This window comes from Octopus bimaculoides, chromosome 2 (assembly GCF_046866305.1).
Source record: "Octopus bimaculoides isolate indiv1 chromosome 2, ASM4686630v1, whole genome shotgun sequence".
NCBI lineage: Eukaryota > Metazoa > Mollusca > Cephalopoda > Octopoda > Octopodidae > Octopus > Octopus bimaculoides.
The window spans coordinates 30,837,263-30,860,302 of NC_142929.1; the positions used below are offsets into that span (position 1 = coordinate 30,837,263).

The following is a 23,040-nucleotide window of genomic DNA, read 5'->3' on the forward strand; positions in this document are numbered from 1 at the left end:
AGCCCATCATGTGTGTGTGTGTGTGTGTGTTTGCTTCTTACCTTCACTGCCTTATAAATGGTGTGGTTTGCTTATATCCATATAACTTGGCAGTTCGGCAAAAGTAGAATCAGTAAGCAGGTTTAAACAAAGTAAGCACTGGGGTTGATCTATTTGATTAAAACTCTTCAAGGTGGTGCACCAGCATGGCCATGGTCCACTGACTGAAACAAGTAAAAGACTGAAGACTGTTTGAGACTCGTCATTTGAAACATTCTCCACTTGAAATCTCTAATCTTCGACTGACTCCAGATATGTTTGATGTATCAGCTAAAAAAATCACCGAGATTTTTGCTGAGTGAAGAAACATTTGGAAGAAACATCAAAACATAAATGAAAAATCTTTACTTAACCCCAATAAATTCAAATTCAAAGAAGTATGGCTGTTGGTTTGGAAGTTTGTTTTGCAAAGCTGTGGTTCTGAGTTCAATACTACCAGGCAGTATCTAACACCATTGCTTGGCCTTTGGGCACCTTTTGTGAAGTCCATACTGTTGCAGGCATTCTAACCACTCATGGCTCATCATGTTTGTTTGTTTGTTATTTTTCCTTCTACACATCTCAGAAATGCTGCAAAAACTATGCTTGGTTGAGATTATGGTATCCATGGATACTGACTTTCTTTGACTAACTAATTCATAATAAAAATAATAACCCTTTCTGTGACGGGGCTCATCGTCTACATCAACCTCTGTACTCAACTGATGCCTACTTCATTGACCCCCTAAAAGGATGAAGAACGAAGTTGGCTTTGGTGGCATTTGATCTCAGAATATAAAGACAGACAAAATGCTGCTGGGCATTTTGACCGGTGTGCTAATGTTTCTGCCAGCTTACTTCAGTAGTAGTAGTAGTAGTAGTTTCACATTTTGGCTCCAAGCCAGTAATTTCAGGGCAGGGGATAAGTCGATTTACATTGACTCCAGTTTTTGACTGGTACTTATTTTATCGACTCCGAAACAAGGAAAAGCAAAGTTGGCCATGGTGGTATTTGAACTCAGAACATGAAGACAGATGAAATACTGATAAGCATTTTGTCCAGAAGGATGAAAGGCAAAGTCGACCTTGGTGGAATTTGAACTCAGGATGTGAAGATGGACGAAATACCAGTAAGCATTTCAGTTCTGCCAGCTTGCCATCTTGATACTACTGATAATAATAATGCTTTCTGCTGTATGCACAAAGTCTGGTATGTGTGTGTGTAGTGGAGGCGCGTGGCTTAGTGGTTAGGGTGTCAGCATCATGATCGTAAGATTGTGGTTTCAATTCCTGGACCAGGTGACATGTTGTGTTCTTGAGCAAAACACTTCATTTCACGTTGCTCCAGTCCACTCAGTTGGCAAAAATGAGTAACACTGCGACAGCCTGGCATCCCGTCCAGCTATGGATCACATCCTCCATAGAAACCAGGAAAACAGGCCCATGAGCTTGGCTAGGCTTTAAAAGGGCGCATTTATTTTATATTATGCGTGTGTGTAGGTGTTGGGTGGGGAGTTAGCATTGACCGTAGTACTTGACTGTTACTTAGTTCATTGACCCCCAAAAGGATTAAAAGCAAAGTCGACCTCGGCAGCATTTGAACTCAAAACATAAGGACAGACAAAATACCACTAAGTATTTTATCCAACATGTTAATAATTTTGATGGCTTGCTGTCTTCTAATAAGAGAATAATAATAAACAATGCAGCCTCTATAGAGTCTACAGGCAGTTATGCTAAATATTCAATATGTTACATGGATTATTTCATGTAGAGTCACACAATAATTTGATGCAAAAGTTTTGTTTCCAAAAAGATTTACGAAATTTGCTCAGTATATGAATATGTAAATTATGATATCAAAACGTGATGTTAATTGATGTTAATTGCACAATTTTTGCATTTAATAGTCGGTTAGTCTATGATAATGTTACACAATATAATAAATAGAAATAAATAATGACGTTCAAGTGTCTCTGTTTCAGAATTTTCCCCTGTATTATACATGTATGCTATGTCTTCATGTGTATATATACATATGCTTGCACAAACACATACACATATCTACACGTGCATTTATATATATATATATATATATATATATATATATATATATATATATATATATATATATATATATACACACATGCATATATATATACACACAAAAACATACACGTGTACGTATGTATATATATATATATATATATTTATAAGCAAAGAAAATGATTGTGAACACTAGTGTGTATGTATGTGCACATATGGGTATGTATATATGTGTATAAAGATACATGCACACTTATCTGAGCGATATCTAGAGGTGGGGGAGACATCTATATAAAGAAATTCTTGCAACTGTTTTCTTTCTTTTTATATGTATATATTTAATGAGTAAACTACTTCTGTGCATTTGTGTGTGCACACATCCAGACATATGTGTATGCACATTTTTAAAAAGCTATAAAATGAAGTAATAATGTGCATTGGTTGTATACATGTTCTGTTGATGCAGTCAGTCATTGCAGCAGGAAGCCTGCTGGTGTTACAAAAATGTATTTCTATAACTAGATGTAAATCATTTCAACCCATCCAAACCCATACAGCATTATACAACACGTTCTATGCACTCTCATGTGCAGGCAAGGTGCAGAGGTTGCAGTATTTCTTTTATGGCAGATGCATGTGATGCTGCTGTCACTCAAGCAAATGGTTTACTATCTACTTGCTTCTTGTCTTCTATCTTGTAGCAGCATTCACCTAAGAGGGGTTTGTTTAGGCAGCACCTATTGAATTCACTACATCACAGGTCAAGGCGGTCAATTCTGCTGCATGTTGAAGCCATTCCCAGTTCCAACAGTGAACACTAAAGGGTCATGGGTTGGAAATAAACTCCTTATCTGCTTTGACTGTCGTGAGCCACATCTTCAGCTGACCACCTCTCCACTTATACCAAACCAGGGGAGGATCTGGTGCTATTGCCATCCGGATGAGTTCGTCATGAGTGAATGGGAGCAGTGCATGACCAAACTACTCTAGTCTCCTTTTTTGAAAAAAGAAAATATAAAAGAGAGAGAGAGAGAGAAAAAAAAAACATGTCCGCTCTTTTGAACGTCTATGCAGGAAAAGAAAGATGGTCATGTGAGGAAAAGAAAGATGGACGATGGTCATGTACGAGCAACAAGAGAGAGAGAGAAAGAGAAAGAGTGGGGGAGAGACATTGAAAATGGTGAAGGAGGGAGGGGGAGAAAAAGGGAATTAGAGAAGGGTGGAGGAAGTAAACAGTATAGAGTAGAGAGTGGCATCAAAAAGGTGACATCACATGATGGTTGTAAATGAGCATCACAATCATATAAGTGAAGTTGTTCATTTCCAGTCTTTCCATGAAAAGCAATTCTGGCCATCGGGAGGTATTACCTTCCTTGGAAACAGGTGAGGGTTTTGCAACAGGAAGGGCATCCAGATGTAGAAAATCGGCCTGAATAAGTCCAATCTGACCCATGCAAGCATATAAAAGTGGACATTAAAATGATGATAATTTTATTATGCTGGCTCCATAAAGAACTGTCGATCTCTCAAAGTAGATGGAACACATGGAAGTGGGAGACCCAGGAGGACGTGGAATGATCTCAGGATGCTGAATCTTTTAGTCAAGATGACAAAAGACCAAGATGTCTGGTGCCTTGCTGTACTCAAGACGACCCGTACTCCAAAGCAGCAGTGTTAAGACCAGTCTTCTGGTGGTGAAAAGCACTCGTGGAAGTGACATGTAAAAGCTCCTGTGTAGCGCCACATAAAAATGTCCATGTGGTCCCATGTAAAAGCACCCAGCCTACTCTGTAAAGTGGCTGGTGTCAAGAAGGGCATCCAGCAATATAAGCCATGCCAAATCAGGCTGGAGTCTGGTGCAGCTCCCCAGCTTACCAGCTCTGGTCAAGCTCCCACCCCCACCCCACCTATGTTAGTGTGGACAACAGTTATTAAATGATGATGATGATGGCTGGAATTACATGCATTGTGTCTGTTAGTTTCTTCTTTTTCTGATTTTGAAGCAATCAATGTAGTATATAAAATTATCTTGTATCTAGATGCAATATTTTAAAAACTGCTGAATAAGCATGTTAAGAATATAGCAGTTTTTGATCTAACTTGTTACTGTATTAGGCTCTCAGTCTTTCCTGCTCTTATCTGTTTGATATAAAAATAAAGCAAAAATCATTAATTTTTATTTTGTTGTTTTACTGTCAACTGAAGAAAATGTGTTGATGTTTTAAGAGCATGGATGAATGTATTACATGAGTATATATATATGAGTCTGTCTACATATGTGTGTGTGTCTATGTGTATATGTGTGTGCATACATGCACATGCACACACATATGCACATGTTCACACAGGCATGCATGCTTACCCATAATAACATGTCAGATGTCATGATTTAGTTGATCAAAACTGAAAAGAATAAGATACAAGCATTATGAAAATCTTGGAAAAAAATTTTATATATATATATATATATATATATATATATATACATGTGTGTGTGTGTGTTTATGCATTTATGTATATATACTCACACACACATATACACATACATATAAATTCTCTGTGGGAATGGTAAATATTTAAAATATTTATGCCTGTAACTAGAATCACGCACTCTATTCTGAAACCCTCTTATATAATTCACTTCCCACTGGTTTTTCTTCATATGCTTCAAAGTTATCACCATTCTTTTCAACCTGAAAACAGCAATAATCTTTGAAAGTCAACTTGTAAATTTATATTGCATTTCGCTTTCTTTCGTGTCTTTCAAATGTAAATTCATATTTAGAAGGAAGGGAGTAAAAAGGAAAAAAAAAAAGGCTTTCTCAAAGTTTTAGTACTGTATTGTCTTCATTGCTTTTTTTTTTTCTTTAGATAACAATATTGTTTCCAATATTTGTCTTTATGATTGTATTTTTTATATTTTATTACAGTACGTACACACACCGAGAATATATTAAATCCATGTTATTTTATTGTTCTTGTTCTACTTCTTATTTGCTTTCTTTGTTTCATCTCTTCGTTGTTTACTGCATTTTATTAGTTTATTATTCTTACCTTTTTCTAGTTAATATTTTCACAGCGAGACTAAATATATGTTTATTAAATATATGCATATAACTCCATATACATATATGTGTGTGAAAGAGAGAAATTATAATTTATTTAAAGTTTACCTTTGTTTTTTTGTTTTTTTCTCTTCTGTTTTTTCGTATTTTCTCGTGATTTTATTTTTTCTTTGTTTTTTTTTTTTGTTTTTGTTTTGGCTCTCTCTTCATTTCCTTTTCAATGTACTTATAAAATGACTTGCCATCTGTCCAACTTCAAGAAGTCGATCTGTGTAGCATAATGCAGTGAAGTTGTCCTCTGATGAACTGGTAAATAGCTAATGGAATGGCCTGTTGTATTGGAGTGGACAGTGACCGGTTTCTTTCAGTTTCTTATTTCTTTACTACCCACAAGGGGCTACACACAGAGTGGCAAACAAGGACAGACAAACGGATTAAGTCGATGATATCGACCCCAGTGCGTAACTGGTACTTATTTGATCGACCCCGAAAGGATGAAAGGCAAAGTCAACCTCGGCGGAATTTGAACTCAGAACGTAGCGGCAGATGAAATACTTATTTCGTTATTGCCCACAAGGGGCTAAACATAGAGGGAACAAACAAGAACAGACGAACGGATTAAGTCGATTACATCGACCCCAGTGCGTAACTGGTACTTAATTTATCGACCCCGAAAGGATGAAAGGCAAAGTCGACCTCGGCGGAATTTGAACTCAGAACGTAACGGCAGATGAAATACCGCTAAGCATTTCGTCCGGCGTGCTAACGTTTCTGCCAGCTCGCCGTCTTCTTTCAGTTTCTATCTACTTAATCCACTTTCTATCTACTTAATCCACTTACAAAGTTTTGATCAACCTCCGACTTTTTTTAGAAGACATATGTTCAAGGTGCCACACTGTGGGACTGAACTCTGAATCATGTTGTTTGCGAAGTAAACTTCTTCACCACACAGCTATGCCTGTGCAATGCATTTATGCATTTTTACAACTTTACATTTTGTATCATCTTATTTTTGTTTCTACTACGACTGAAACTTTTTTATTTCTTGTTAACATTTTATTTATACTGTTCAAAGGACTCTGCAGTGTTTAGCGATATTCCTTTAATCTTGAAGTTCAAATCTTGCCAGCATTGCGTTTACCTTTTTTTCCTGCACCCCACTCTCAAAGTCACTAGGGAAAAGAAGGATTAGTTTAATCAGCTCTACTCCCTCCCAAACATTTGTGGCTTTATACCTTAGAAATCAATATTTATTCTCTGTGCTGATATGATTGTCTATACTGAATTTCTGGTCCCCAATCCATTAAAGGCTTTCTAGATTTAAATTTTTACATATCTTTCCTTTTTTCTAATGCATGGAATAATGTGATAAAGCCATAAATCTTACCCAGTAAGTGAGGTAGTCAAAAATAGCAAGCTTTTCTATCTATATGTATTGGATATTTTCCATTTCCCTGCTTTGCTTGGCACTAAATAGATACTGAAGTTGAACACGTCACTTCATGTAGCTGCGAAATATTTCCAAAAAGAGTCAACATAATTTTCACTTTCTTTTTTTTGTTACAAATATTTCCTAGTTAACAAGTGCTTTCATGTTTCTATCAGTATAGCAGTGCGAGTACAAAAATATGCATTGCTATTTATAATATTTGCGGAAAAATAGTTTGGTCATTATACGTCCCTGTCAATAGGAAGCTAACACTATATTATTATTATTCTTGGCTTATGTGTTATGTTCTCGAGCAAAGTACCTCATTTCATGTTGTTCCAATCCACTCAGCCAGCAGAAGTGAGTAACCCTGTGATAGATCAGCATCCTGTCCAGGGGTAATGTATGCATCACATAAACTGGGGAAACCAGCCCTTTAAGTTTATGTGACTCAGGAATGACCTTCAATTTTGCTTTTTTTATAAATAGACTGAACTACATGTATTTAGTACTTTTTCTAGCATTTTTGTATCCAACACTATATGTGTATACATTTGCTCACACATCTATGCATGCATGTACACACACACACACAAACAAACAAATGATCTTACTCTTAACTGACCCTTCATTCTTTCTCTACACAATGTTCTAATGCTCTTTGTCCTTCAGTGACTCTCCTGACCCTCACCACTCTCATTTATTTTTCTCTCATTCATGTTACTTTTCTATCATACCTTCCATCCATGCTCACTCTTACACTGTGTGTTAACCTTATACATCCCATACACCACCCACCCTCTCACTAATGCCTGTCGTAAACGCCTCTCCTTTTCTCTGTTCCTTCCATACTCCTTCCCTCACTATTGTCTACTCTATTAGTCTCTCTACTACCATATAATCTGTTCCATTCGTAATACTTTATCCTGGCTAGAATTATCACACCCTTTCTTCTCTGCTTCAGTTATAGAGTCCTCTTCAGGCTGTTAGTCTTTCATACTGCAATGTACAAGGGTGAGTCAAAAAGTAATGCCAGGTATAATTACTAACACAGGAACATGTATCATACATCAAAATGAAGCTGGTCCTCTGGATCACATCCCTACTTCTCAACATAGTCACCGTTACTCTCAATAGCAATGTTCCACCTTCGAATGAGAGCATGTATCCCTGCCCAGTAAAATTATGTTGTCTGTTCTTTGAACCACTTCTTCACTACAGTTTTCACTTCCTCATCACTGGAATAATGTTTACCTCTCAAACGCTCTTTCATGGGGCCAAAGAGATGATAGTCCAGTGATGAGGAAGTGAAAACTGTAGTGAAGAAGTGACTCAAAGAACAGTCAACAGGATTTTTCGTGGCAGGGATATATGCTCTCATTCGAAGGTGGAACATTGCTATTGAGAGAAACTGTGACTATGTTGAGAAGTAGGGATGTGATCCACAGAGGACCAGCTTCATTTTGATGTATGATGCATGTTCCTGTGTTGGTAATTATACCTGTCCTAAACAAAATGGCATTACTTTTTTACTCACCCTCGTATATATAGAAATACATTAACATACAGGAATACATAAAGTTATTCGCACAAATTGTAGGTTATACAGTTGGAACATAATAAGCTTCATTTTTGTTTCTGTTTGTTTTTTTTTTACTTAAGCTTTTGTTTTGTTTTTTATTTTGACTTTATTCTTTTATTGGTTTCAGTCATTTGACTGCAGCCATGCTGGAGTACCGTATACAGTTGAACAAATCAACCCCAGGAGTTATTCTTTGTAAGCGTAGTATTTATTCCATCAGTCTCTTAGGCTGAACCACTAAGTTACGGTGACGCAAACACACCAACAGCTGTCAAGCGATGGTGGAAGGACAGAAACACAGACACACAAACTTATACATACATATATATATATATATATATAATATATATATATATATATATATATATATATATATATACACGATGGGCTTCTTACAGTTTCCATCTACTAAATCCACTTACAAGGTTTTGGGTGGCCCGAGGCTATAGTAGAAGACACTTGCCTAAGGTGCCTCGCAGTGGGACTGAACCCAGAACCATGTTGGGAAGTAAGCTTCTTGCCACTCCTGCACCTGACTTGCTTGATTTTTTTTATTTTAGTTTTTGTTGTTTTTTTTACTTTGACTTGTTTATGTTTTTATTTTTGCTCATTATTTTTTTTTTTTTTATTTATATATATTTCAGTTCAGGAAATTCACTGCATTTCTGTCCTGAGGAATATTGCTTGATACTTGTTATTTTTCCTCTGGTTTCCTTGTTTCATTTTAGTTTCTGATTATTCGTTTCTTTCAAGCTTGGCATTTATGATTCTGTCTTAATATTTGCAGTTCTTTTACAATTAAAATCTTGCCCTTCAAAACTATTGCTGGAAAAATCGCTACTGGTTGTTTTGAAAAGGTTGTGTTCTTTCTTTGCATTTCCGCCAGGTTATATATGAAGCCTGTAGGGTATATTTCTAATGCAAAACTGCTTTATATTGGTTTCCTTTTACTCCCCTCTTTGTTTTTTTTTTGTTGTTTTTTTTTTACCGAATTTCTCTGAGAGAGCGTAATAAATAACTCTCTTCTACCACCACTACTTCTTTTAGTGATGAGATATAATGTGCATCATCATCGTTGTTTAACGTCCGCTTTCCATGCTGGCATGGGTGTATGTGTGTATGTATATATGTGTGTGTGTGTGTGTATTTGTATGTGTGTGTGTGTATATATATGTGTGTATATGTATGTATGTGCATATATGTATATGTATATATATATAAAATATGATTCACACATACATATATGTATACGTGTATACAAATATATATATATATATATATATATATATATGTATGTATGTATATATATGTATGTATGTATATATATGTATGTATGTATATATATGTATGTATGTATATATATGTATGTATGTATATATATGTATGTATGTATATATATGTATGTATATATATGTATGTATGTATATATATGTATGTATGTATATATATGTATGTATGTATATATATGTATGTATGTATATATATGTATGTATGTATATATATGTATGTATGTATATATATGTATGTATGTATATATATGTATGTATGTATATATATGTATGTATATATATATATATGTATGAATATATATATATGTATGAATATATATATATGTATGTATATATATGTATGTATGTATATATGTATGTATATATATATGTATATATATATATGTATATATATATATATATATATATATATATATATATATATATATATATATATATATATATATATGTATGTATATTCTGGATACTTGGTTCCTCTCTATTGTTTCATATTGCATTTCATCAACATGAAGTGTTTCTTTATGCTTAAGCTACACCCATTTAGCTTCAAAGAGTTTTCTTCTTTTTTTATTTTTGTACCGTTTTATACCAAGTTATACACAGTGTATTTCCCTGCCTTGCAAACAAAACTTCACACATTCGTACAAAGAATACTTGTCTGCATATATTTTAGTCATATCTATGCCTAAGACACTAAAGGTGTTTAGAAATAATTGTATGCGTACGTATTTGAATGCAAGCATCAGTGCAGTCATTCATATATCTTTACCAGTGAGTTTGTATGTATGTGGATGTAGAGTTTGTATGTATTATATAAAAAAGATATACATAAAACATAATCATGTACATCGTTTAGTTTTGCTTTTTCTATGCTGTTAACAGTTAGAGAAGATATATTGAAGGAACATTCTACCATCAGATGCCCTTCAGGTTACCAACACTTACTTGCTTTTCAAGTAACATATTTATATTCCATTGGTTTTCACACATAGAAACCTGCATCCTATACATGTATCGCTCACAGGGGTAAACAAACTTTATGCTTCTGCTTAAATGGTAGCAATATAAAACCATGTGCAAAGAAATATTGAAACACATACAATCACACACATGTATATAGTATATAACATATGCAGCGTTAGTTTCTTCTAACGTCCATTTTTTTTCAGGCTGGCATGGGTTAGACTGGGTATTATTTGAAGCAGGGGTTCTCAACCATTTTTGTCAATGGACCCTTTTGAGTACTATTTTATTCTGGTGGATGCTATGCTCATAGCTATTCAATGTTTAAAAATTAGTTTTATAGAAACTTCTTCCAAAATTTCTATTTTGTTTTTCACACATTGACTTGTGTAAGTTGAACTATGCAAAAAGTTACAGAAAGAAACGTAGCTGTTTCTTGCAATTCATACCAATACATACATTTGAAGGAAAATTTTCTCAGGGGCCCTTAAAATACTATTTTGGGTCCCCACATTTACTATATTGTTTCATGGACCCCCCCCCCCCCAAAAAAAATCTAATATGGACCCCATTCAGAAATGACTGATTTAAGGCATTACATCAGTACACACATTTCCAGCAGATGATTATTAGTAGTATGTGCAGACAAACATTAATACACAGGTACACATGTAAAACACTCATGTGTATATAGTTTATAACATATATGTTGTTTCTTTTAATGTCCATTTCTCCATGCTGGTTTAGGATAGACAGGGAATTATTTAGACCATTACATCATTACGCATTTCCCTACACCATTCACACCACCATCCAGGCATATGAAAACAACCCACACCACTCCCGGAACACACCACACCTCACTAACAACACACACCAATGGGAGGGAGACTAATGCAATCCACTGGTCACTAACCTAACCAGAACACTGACCCTGGAGGAAAAGAGAATACTGGGCAGAAGCCCTAAGTATGCTATCACCCAGACACTCCCGGAACACACCATCACCACACCTGTCTCCAGAATGGCATATGTGTTTCTATGGGCACAGAAGCTCAATGAAGACCAACACAGAACTTTTCATCATCTCCTTTTTGCCTTTTTTCTACATTTTCTATCAGTTTCTTCTTTCATTGTTCAATTCTGTCATCTTTCGTTCTTAGCTTTTGGTTTTCCCCATCACTAATTGCTAACTTAGCTTTTGGTTTTCCCCATCACTAATTGCTAACTTAGCTTTTGGTTTTCCCCATCACTAATTGCTAACTTAGCTTTTGGTTTTCCCCATCACTAATTGCTAACTTAGCTTTTGGTTTTCCCCATCACTAATTGCTAACTTAGCTTTTGGTTTTCCCCATCACTAATTGCTAACTTAGCTTTTGGTTTTCCCCATCACTAATTGCTAACTTAGCTTTTGGTTTTCCCCATCACTAATTGCTAACTTAGCTTTTGGTTTTCCCCATCACTAATTGCTAACTTAGCTTTTGGTTTTCCCCATCACTAATTGCTAACTTAGCTTTTGGTTTTCCCCATCACTAATTGCTAACTTAGCTTTTGGTTTTCCCCATCACTAATTGCTAACTTCCCAATTATCACTTCCTTCTATCTGTTCTTTCCTCCTGCCCATCATTCCTCCTAACTTAGCTTAATGTCCCCTCATAGCATAGCGTCCCCTGTTTCTCTCTGACACTCCCTCTCACCATCCTACTAACGGCATTAACCTGTTGTCTCTCTGTACTATAATGGTTTATTAATTCCAAAGATATTTAATCCTCTATTATTACTAACATTACTCTGTCAAATGTAATGCTTCTTTACATTACTTGGAATTTATCTTGCATTATCTTGTATCTTTGAGATTTCAGTGATGTGACTTTAGAGAAAGAAACCTAACTGTTTCTTACAATACATACTAATACATACATCTAAAGCAAAAATTTTCAGGGACCCTTAGAATATTATTATAGATCCCTAGTTGACTATTTTATTGTGTAGACCCTACCCTCTTTCAAAAACAAAAAATCGTATATGGACCCCAGTTGAGAATGACCATGCATACCAGCCTCCCATCTCCAAACTACCAATGTAATCCAAGGGAAAGGCAAAGCCCAATACATCTTGGTGCCAGTGATGTTGCAACTCATTTTCACAGCTGAGTGAACTGGAGTAACATGAAAATAATGTGTCTTGTTTAAGAACACGACACACAGCCCGGTCCAGGAATCGAACTCACAACCTTGCAATTGTAAGCCCAATATTCAAACTGCTAAACCATGTGCCTTCACTCTGTATGTGTGTGTGTGTGTGTGCACCTGTGCACATTCATCTATTTAAGAGATATTTTCTGAATTCACTTTGAATTTAAGCAATTTTAGATTGCCTTGGTAATGTTGTGTTAGCACATATTTTCAGATATATTGATTCCACTGATATTTTATTGTTTCTTTTTTTTTTTCTATATCTAAATATGTTGATACAACAGAATCAATCATCAGTAATATGTGGTGGAATCACCAATTAAAAATATGATTTTCTCTATTCTTAATTTTGTTTATTTAAATTATACTCTGAATTTCTTGAAATTCTTTTAAGCGATATTTGAATTTACTTGTCATACATAACAAACTACCTTGGATATTAATTCTACTTGTATTTATTGGTATCTGATTGATGGAAGTAGACAACTGCCTGGATTTCTTAATCCTTTTGCTTCCTATATGTTATATATGTATGTATGTATAAAATCATAATTACCTGATCCTCTTGTATTTTCTTTTACCCGAAGCCAGGAACTTTTCAGCAACCCCTTGTGTATGTGTGTGTGTGTGTGTGTGTACAAATATATCTGTGTTTGTCCCTCACCCCACCACCACCACTTGACAACCAGTGTTGGTATTGTTTTTTACATTACATTACATATTCCATAGTCTGGTTGACCATTGGGGGCACCACTGATGACCTTGCAACCTGATCCCTCCATCCCTCTCTGTCTTCAGCATCTCGCACTGCACCTCTCATCTTTAGGCCTGCTCACTCACAGATGTTTTCCCACCTCTTTCTCTGTCTGCCACCTTTGACTGTTCCCTGAAGGATTGTTTTAGCCATCCCCGAGGAGCAGGTGACATGCCCAAACCACCTGAGCTTGTGTTTCTTTACTGCAGTAAGAAGATCCTCATAGGGCCCTGTTGCCTGCTTTATTCTTCTTTTCACTTCCTTATTTATGACATGATCTCTATATGATATTCCTAAAAGTCCCCTGTAACATTTCCTCTCTTTGTGTTTATGCCCCTGTAAGTTAGAAGTTCAACAAAAGGGACTGATAGAATAAGTAGCAGGCTTAAAACAAAAATAAATACTGGGTGTTGATTCATTTGCCTAAAAATTTGGATCTTTGTGGCTTGAGTCACTGCATTTTGAAATCTTTAAAAACGATCTGCTTAATGTGGCATAGAGATGCAATTTGTGATGCTGAATCTGAATTTGTTATTCATATATTCCAGAAAAATTTTGCGATAATGTTACAGGTGTTCAAAATTTGATAATTTTCAAAATTTTCAGCTAATCAGAAAACAGCATGTTCATTTCCTTTTCCATCGTCTGCCACGGTAGCAAAAAGGGGGGTGGGGTGGGGATACCAGCATGCCAAAATCTTTATACTGTTCTGGAATCGGAATTCTTACTGTTATGAAAACAAACAATTATGGAACACATGGTGGTTACACTCATTGTGCACATACTCAACATCTTTGGTTACTATGGAAACAGAGTTCTTTCCAAACAGTTATAGAACACGTGGTTTCACTCCTTGGTTACTATGGAAACAGAGTTCTTTGCAAACAGTTATAGAACACGTGGTTTCAATCCTTGGTTACTATGGAAACAGAGTTCTTTGCAAACAGTTATAGAACATGTGGTTTCACTCCTTGGTTACTATGGAAACAGTTCTTTGCAAACAGTTATAGAACATGTGGTTTCACTCCTTGGTTACTATGGAAACAGAGTTCTTTGCTTACTATGCTAACAGAACTTGATGGTGATGTGTAAAATACTTCTGATTGGCTAAAATAACCAAATTTTGCACACTTCAAAGGCTAATAACTTTTTAATTATGAATTTATGGGAAAAAATGATTTTCATTTTCGTTATTAGTATACAAAACTTAATCCATATACAAATTTGGAGACAATTGGTACAAAATTGGAGACAGTGACTCAAACCACAAAGATCCAAAAATTCGTCAAGGCAGTTCCCCCTCCCCCATAGCCACAGTTTCATGACTGAAGCAAGTAAAAGATAAAAAATACATGCACACACTCTCTCTCTCTCACACACACACACACACACACACATTATATTGTAAATATTTTACACACCTGTATGTGTATGTACAAAATACATAATTCCTTCCTTGATTTTGCATTTCTGTTCCTTTTTTTTTTTTTTTTTTTTTTCACTTGTATTGTCTTCTTTTCTATATGCTGGTTCTCAAAAATTATCTGCTATTAAATCCATTAGTTTAATCCAGAAATGAACATGTGCCTGCAGCACTGATAACGCCATTCCTTTTGAAAACCAATTTTTGGTTGTATCCCTTTTAGTCACACTGATGTGTCTCGCATTCATTTCTGTATAGTGTCTTATTAACAGGCTCCTGACCATTACATTTGTGTCTTTCTCAGCAAATTCTTTTTAATACCTCTGATATCCAAGCATTCTTTCTTTTTTTTTTTTTTTTTTACCTTTTCATCAGCCTAATGCTTTTATTAATGAAGAATAGATAATATATGGTTGTTTCTCTCGGGCAAAACTTACACACTCTCACACACAAACTCACGTATTATATATATTATATATCTTATACATATATATCTTTTACATATATTATATATCTTATGTATATTGTACAGAGAGAGTGAGCAAAAATTTATTTGTGTATCACAGATATCGTACATTGTACGTCAAGCTTAGCAGTTAATCTTCCTGTATGTTTTCCTTTTTGTTTTGTTTTTTCTTTTTGTTTTCTTTGTTTATTTTGTTGTCACTAAATATATAATTCCAGAGCCATGCATTACCACCATGATTTCATATTTACCCGTATGAAAGCCCTTGTTTTGGTGGGGGGTGTATTTTTTTTTGTTTTTGTTTTGGTGATGAGGGTTGTCATTTTTCTTTCTCTCTCTGTTTTACTTTGTTATAATGAACTTTAGGTCATCATTCAGTTCCCTACAGCATTAGTACCTCTAAGGAAACTGATATGATGAAAGTCTTTGTTTTTGCAATATATGCTATCCCTCCTCGTACCAGATGCTATCGGTAAATCAGGCTGGATATGTTCTATGTGAAAACATGTTTTTCTTATTATATATTCATCCATTCATCTCTCACAATACGGGAATTTTTAGCTAATTTCTAGCTTCACAGGATAAAACAAGTGGCATAAAAATAAGTTACGTGTCCATTTCAATGTATGTATTTCTGACTTTGAAAGTAACAAATCAAACCTCATGTTTCTGTAAAGTATTTTTTACATCCATTCCTTTCTATAATTTGTCAATAAATACAAGAGGACCCACTCCCAATACTTGCTTTTGAATTTTTTGTGTTTACTGAAAATGTATTTACTGGAGGAAAAGCATAACTTTATTAGAAAAATAATGTTCTAAGAGATGCTTAAACGACTTCTCTACAATATACTCTCAAATAATAAAGCTACAGTATTGCTGAGACTCCCTTCAGTCATGACTGACCATGGGATTGCACTTAGAAAGTTACCCTCCCAGGCACAAGTCCAGGCAAGGTTGTTTATGGAAGACCAGCAGTCGTCCATGCATATCGGCCTCCCCCTCTCCACGCCACCAGTGTTATCCAAGGGAAAGGCAAAGGGGCCGATACAGCTTGGCACCTGTGACGTCGCAACTCATTTCTACAGCTGAGTGAACTGGAGCAACGTGAAATAAAGTGTCTTGCTCAAGAACACAACACACAGCCCGGTCCGGGATACAAGCTCACAACCTCATGATCATAAGCTCAATGCTCTAACCACTGAGCCATGCACCTTCACAGTATACACCACACTTAATTCTTGCATTCTGTGTACTTTTTCCCTTACTGTCTCTACATCCTTAACCCTCTAGCATTTAAACCAGCCATATCCAACCCAAATATTCTACATGTCTTCAAACTAGCCAGATCTGGCTTCTCACACCCAAACTGCTATGTTTTTCTCAAAAGAAACAAACCCATCATCGTAATCTTGAACCTACAACATAATGCATAATTGATTCAAAACAACAGTGACACATGAGGTTTTTCGAGCGAGATCGTTGCCGGTGCCCCTGGACTGGCTCCTGTGCGGGTGGCACATAAAAGACACCATTTCGAGCGTGGCCGTTTTCGTGCGGGTGACACGTAAAAGCACCCACTACACTCTCTGAGTGGTTGACGTTAGGAAGGGCATCCAGCTGTAAAAACTCTGCCAAATTAGATTGGAGCCTGGTGTAGCCATCCGGTTTCACCAGTCCTCAGTCAAATCGTCCAACCCATGCTAGCATGGAAAGTGGACGTTAAACGATGATGATGATGATGAATAAATAAGCTTTCCATTTGACAGAATAATCTGAATGCTAAAAGGTTAATACAATATCAGGAAGTAAGTGCAATTGAAATGCAGAACCAAAATTGCATAACAAGCCTTGTGATGTAGGCAAGTTATCTGCACATTTACTGGGGGATTTGTATGCATCTGTATTATGATATATGTGTGGTGGGGGTGGGGGTTTAAAAATATATTCTCCTACAGTTGCCTCACAACGGGTGCTGCATCCATGGTAGATTTTCTGTGCACGAAGTCAAGCTTCAGTCTTTCACAAGTGTTTGAGGAGTTTGTGGCTATGAATAAAACTTACTGTTTTTTTATTACCAAAGAGGAGCCATTTTTCCTTTAGTAGTACTATCAATCAGTTCAGTTTTTATCAATAGTCTTTTGTGAGTATTTATGCTGATTTATATTATTTTGAATTGTGTTATTTGGATGATATATTTTCTTGAAATGAATAATTTTTAAATAATTTTTTAAACAATATGATTAAATATGCACATTTAGCACTACTAGTGCTCAGGATATCTTTGTCATTTTTGTCTCTCAAATTAAAATCATATTCTTTGGTAGACTGTGAATTCTGAAGTAATGTTCAAATTTTTTGTCATGAACTTGAAACATATGGATTTTTCTTTATTTCTGAGCACTCACCTATGTGGGAAGTGGAAAATCCAATGTTTCAGACAGAGTCCTTCTTCAGAGAAAAGTTGACAGGGAAGAAATTAACAAAAGTCTATAGTGTTTTACCTCCTGTTAGTTAAAATAAAATTGGCTGCAAGGATCACAGGACCGCATGAGCTTCATATGACAACAAGTAGTGGTGGGAGATTTGTGTAAGATTTGTATATGCATGTATGTTAGAATGTATATATGAGTGTGTTTGACTTTATGTGTATACTCTTTTACTCTTTTACTTGTTTCAGTCTTTTGACTGTGGCCATGCTGGAGCACCGCCTTTAGTCGAGCAAATCGACCCCAGGACTTATTCTTTGGAAGCCTAGTACTTATTCTTTCGGTCTCTTTTGCCGAACCGCTAAGTTACGGGGACATAAACACACCAGCATCGGTTGTCAAGCGATGTTGGGGGGACAAACACAGACATACAAACACATACACACATACATATATATATACATATATACGACAGGCTTCTTTCAGTTTCCGTCTACCAAATCCACTCACAAGGCATTGGTCGGCCCGAGGCTATAGTAGAAGACACTTGCCCAAGATGCCACGCAGTGGGACTGAACCCGGGACCATGTGGTTGGTAAGCAAGCTACTTACCACACAGCCACTCCTACGCCTATATATACAAATTATGTACACATACAAATAGTATGAGAGGTGAGTACATATTTATTTAACCATATGACTTCCATAAGGTTATGGTCATTTCTACAACCTTTCTCAAGTCGTATTAATTTCAGTATGAAAGAAATTATGCGTACATGTTTGTATTAATATGTTTGAAACTGTGTGAGATGCAAGAAGGAAAGAGGAATGAACATGGAGGAGAAGCAGGCAATGTCAAGAGTGAGGTGAAGGAAAACGATGAGGTAAAAGAGGATTTGAAGAATAAGAAATGGTTTAATGAACTAAGAGGATGTGTAGCAGTTAAAGGAAAAACATTAATTCAAACCAGTCAATGGCTTGGTGCCAAATTCGATTATGCATATTTTAGTTAGGATACAGCTACAAAAGAAGGAAAAAAAAAACATGCAGTCTTTGTATTCATCTTAGAAGCAAGTTGCTAACACTTCTCAACTATCTGCTTTGAATCTGTTGCATTTACTTTTACAAGAAAATTTCAAACAAGTTTTCAAGAAGCTTGCCAAACTTCTAACTAATCTTCTGGTATATTATTCCCCAAAATTGATCCAACAGAAAAAAAAAAAAGTAACAGCTTTAAATTTTGCTTCTGTTACAGTTGGATCATTACGTTAAAGATATTTGAATGCTCCTTCATGTTTATAAAGATCTTTTGAAAACTGCTCATACACCCTAACTTTATACGTAATGGGAACCAAAAGAATTTTTCATGGATTTACAGAAGGTAAAAATAAAAAAAGATTAAAAAATATAACAGGCAAAAACCTTAAGCATGAAATAAATCTATGAAACACTTTGTTCATCACCTTGAACTATATGTGTTATTCCCTTAAATCAGTACAAATCAAACAATTGTACTCACGGTCATTGATCTTTTTTAGCAGGAATTCTATGATTTCATGTTTCAGTCAGCTGTACAAAAATGTCCTATAGGTATAGATAGTCAATTGAATGATAATACGGTTTTCGTGCTTTGCTTTCAAGAATCAATAAACAATCTCCAATCATCTCCTTTGTATGAAAATCCATTTTATTCAATGTAAAGCTTTAATATTTTTGCAGTGTGTTCTCATTGCAAAAGAAGTCCATAAATTTTTCCTCTCTGTAAATGAATAAGGCGACTAGCTTTCTTTTGCAGGCAGACTTTTTTTTTTTATTCTCCACTTTTCTATTCACTTTTGAAACTCAAAACCTGAATTCAGAATGTATATTACAGAGTGCACAGATACACATGAATACATTCACACACACCACACACACACATATATATACACTTGTATGTATATACACACACATGCATGCATATATAAGCACTAATACACACACGTAAATGCAAACATATATATGCATGTATGTATATGTGTATATATATTTATATATGTGTGTATATATGTATATGTGTGTGTGTGTGTGTGTGTGTGTATATAAGCATATATATGAATTACTGTGCTAATCAAATTCATGTAAAACAATTGGGATAACACACGGTTGATTTTTAGTTTTCTGAGTACCTCAAGAAAAACAAGACACATTAGATCAGTCTAAATAAACCTTTGCACTGCAATGGTATTGAGTATTTTTCTTACATTCTATAACACCAATGGAAATATATGGCTGTGTAGACAAGCAGAGGTATGGCTGTGTGTAGGTACAGACGTAGCTTTGTGCTTTGGATAGGTTTCCATCCATGTGGTTTTGGGTTCAGTCACACTGTGTGGCAAGCTTGTCATGCTTATATATATATGTCTGTGTATGTGTGTGTGTGTGTGTGTGTGTGTATTACACGTGCATGTGCATATGGATGTGTTTGTAGGAGTGTCTGTTTGTCCCCCTCCATCACCTCTTGACAATCGGTGCTGGTGTGTTTACAACCCCATAACTTAGTAGTTCAGCAAAAGTAACCGATAGAATAAGTACCAGGTTTAAAAAATAAGTACTGGGGTCAAACCACTTGACTAAAATTTCAAGGAAGTTCTCCCATCATAGTCGCAGTCTAATAACTGAAATGAGTAAAAGATAAAAGATATGTGTGTGTGTGTATATATATATATATATATATATATATATATATATATATATATATATATACATATACTAGTAGAAGTACCCGGTGTTGCTTGGGAATAAAATGGCATAGTTTATATATAATATATTACAGTTATGTTGAAACAGGTGATATGGGAAAGTGCAGCATTGACAACAAAACATTTGTGGAGTAAATGATGGGCTAAATCGACTAAGCAACATGCTATGCATTTGTTTGAGGTATTTCAGGCCCTAACCTGTGGGAGTTATATGATTTTTGAATGCACCGAGAGGCTGTCAGTGGATATACTCTCTTTTGCAGCAGTCTGCGCTGTGTCTAACATGACCCGTCATCTGAAATGTTAACATCTCCTTTGGGTTTATTGTCCTACATCACTCATAAAGTAAATTTGGAGGAACTGTAGTTGTTCATTTGTGTGTAACAGGGAACCAATGAGGTGATAGACTTGCTCTTGAACTTTGACGTTGGTGTAAATTCATGTTTATCTATCTCCTTAGATGCACCAAACGATGTCATTTGAAATGCAGAGTTGTATTGTCTGATATTCTTCAGAAAATCCTTTGACTGGATGGAAGTGCCTTCTAGAAGACCATAAGAGGTTGGGAAGGAGCTTGTAGTGCTGGCAATGTTACCTTATCACCTGAGCAGCACATACCATTTGCTTCATTTGAAAATTTTAAAGCTCTACAGAAACAACAATTTGTGTTTAGTTTAGCACACCAGTTTGGACAGTAGTGGCTGTGGAAATGCTAGATCCTGGATTTTTTGCATATTTGCATGTCATCAGTAGCAACTGTCCAATTTCTTTGTAGTTATTGGCATGTTATGTCTATGGAAGATGCTTTCTCAAGATGAATTCTAAATTGTTGTGACTATCTCATAGTATAAGATATGCAGAATGCTATTCTGGATTATGAGGGGATGCTGAAAAGTTCCTGGCTTTGAGTAAAAGAAAATACCAGAGGATCAATTAATCATGAGTTTATTCCACATATCCTCCTCTCAGATTCACTCACTTTTGCAGCGGTTTTCAGTTTTTCTAAGCCTTGTAAGGAAACTCAGAAATTATGCTTTCACATTACCTTTAAAGTCGGGAACTTTTTAGTACCCCTTCATAATAGTGCTTCTATTACTAATAATGAATTTTTGCCCAGTCTAATGCCACAGAAAATATGGGCTTGTGATATACACGTGTTTTGATCTGTTTTAGCAAATAAGATTCATTCTAATTGAATTGATTCTATCATATCTGGAGAATTCCCACACCTTTGTAAGGTGAAAGAACTCTTCAGTCTCATTAAAGTCATGATGGCTTATGTCCCCTTTGATGATCACAATAGGAATTCACTTTACATGGAAGACTGCAAAATACCCCAAACTGCTTCAACAAATGCATCAAGCAGTAAATTAGTTGGACAGTATGAAACTGACATAAAGCACATATCGATTTTGTGTTGTGCAATTCAAGAAAATCCATCAAATATGTCATCAAGCAATCTGTTGCTGCTTAGTTTGCTCTGATAAACTCAACAGCCATGATGAAGGTACCCAATTCCAGCGAGGACAATGCATCAGAAGCATTGAGGCTTTCTGTTTTTCTTTCTTTTCTTTTTGGTGTGCGGAGTTCTTTGTGGTTAACATTCATGAAAATACCCATACATTCAACAACTTGTTGCCTACTTGACGAAATGGCCAATGAGTTTCCTTTTCGCAAGCAACTGCTTCAGAGTTAGCACAAAGTTTAAGGCACCTAATAATTACAGCCATATTCGAGCTGTGCCAGTATGGTTTCTTTGCAAAAACAATGCTATTCCTTTAGGTTCCTTCCTAAAATACACAGAACAACAAAACAATGAAGATAAAGAAAGAAAGATGTCCCTGTTGAAGAACAACCTAAGTTTGATGATACTATTGGAAAAGAGTATACTGTATATGTCAGTCAACATGAATGCATCTTCCTTTGACTTCACTTTGAAGTGTAAAACCGAAGTTCATTTCAAGATCTTCATATAGACAATGGTAAAGTTTACACCTGCAGAGAGATATTTTTATACTTCCCACCACTGAAGAATGATGATCAAATGATATGCAGCATTGATTCTTTTGACTATGCTGCTTGAATGTTGTGAACTATACACTCTGTTTCAGCTTTGGCTGAAGGGTCACGATGGCCTTGCTGAAAATTTCAAGCATCTACATTGCAGCCCTCACAAATTCAAGGATTATAAGTAACTAAGAACTTCAAATATATGGCTATGGCTTTCCTCCACCTAATTGTCTGAAGTCAATTGTCTGGTGTCAACAATTCAGAAAGAATCGTCATATAATGTTGACACAGTAATAGCATTAGTCAATGACATTAAACCCAAATCGATTTTTGGCCTTTAGGCAGCTTTTTTTGACAGGGTTCAGCTGCAAGAGACTAGAAATTATTTCCTTCATGTTCATGGTGGAACTGAACTGACATTTCTGATCTGTCTGTTGCTTACCAAATTCTGTTATCATAAAACACAGCTGCTGTAGGTGTTTCCTCAGGCATTAGCATTACATGCCTTCCTTGGCTGGAGGAGTGGTACTGCACGTACTGCTTTTAAACTCTTCTTGGACTTGGGCATAAATGATGCACCTGTTTGCTACATTGCCAAGATTTCAGAAACCAAGCAAGTTTCTAAGCGAT

General features: G+C 35.7%; 1 protein-coding gene across 1 annotated transcript in view; it reads left to right on the forward strand.

The window, feature by feature from the left end:
• The window catches only part of LOC106878420 (putative ATP-dependent RNA helicase DDX49), a 652,269-nt gene that overhangs the window by 561,570 nt on the left and 67,659 nt on the right, over positions 1-23,040 (forward strand). The gene's annotated exons all lie outside the window — the stretch shown is intronic.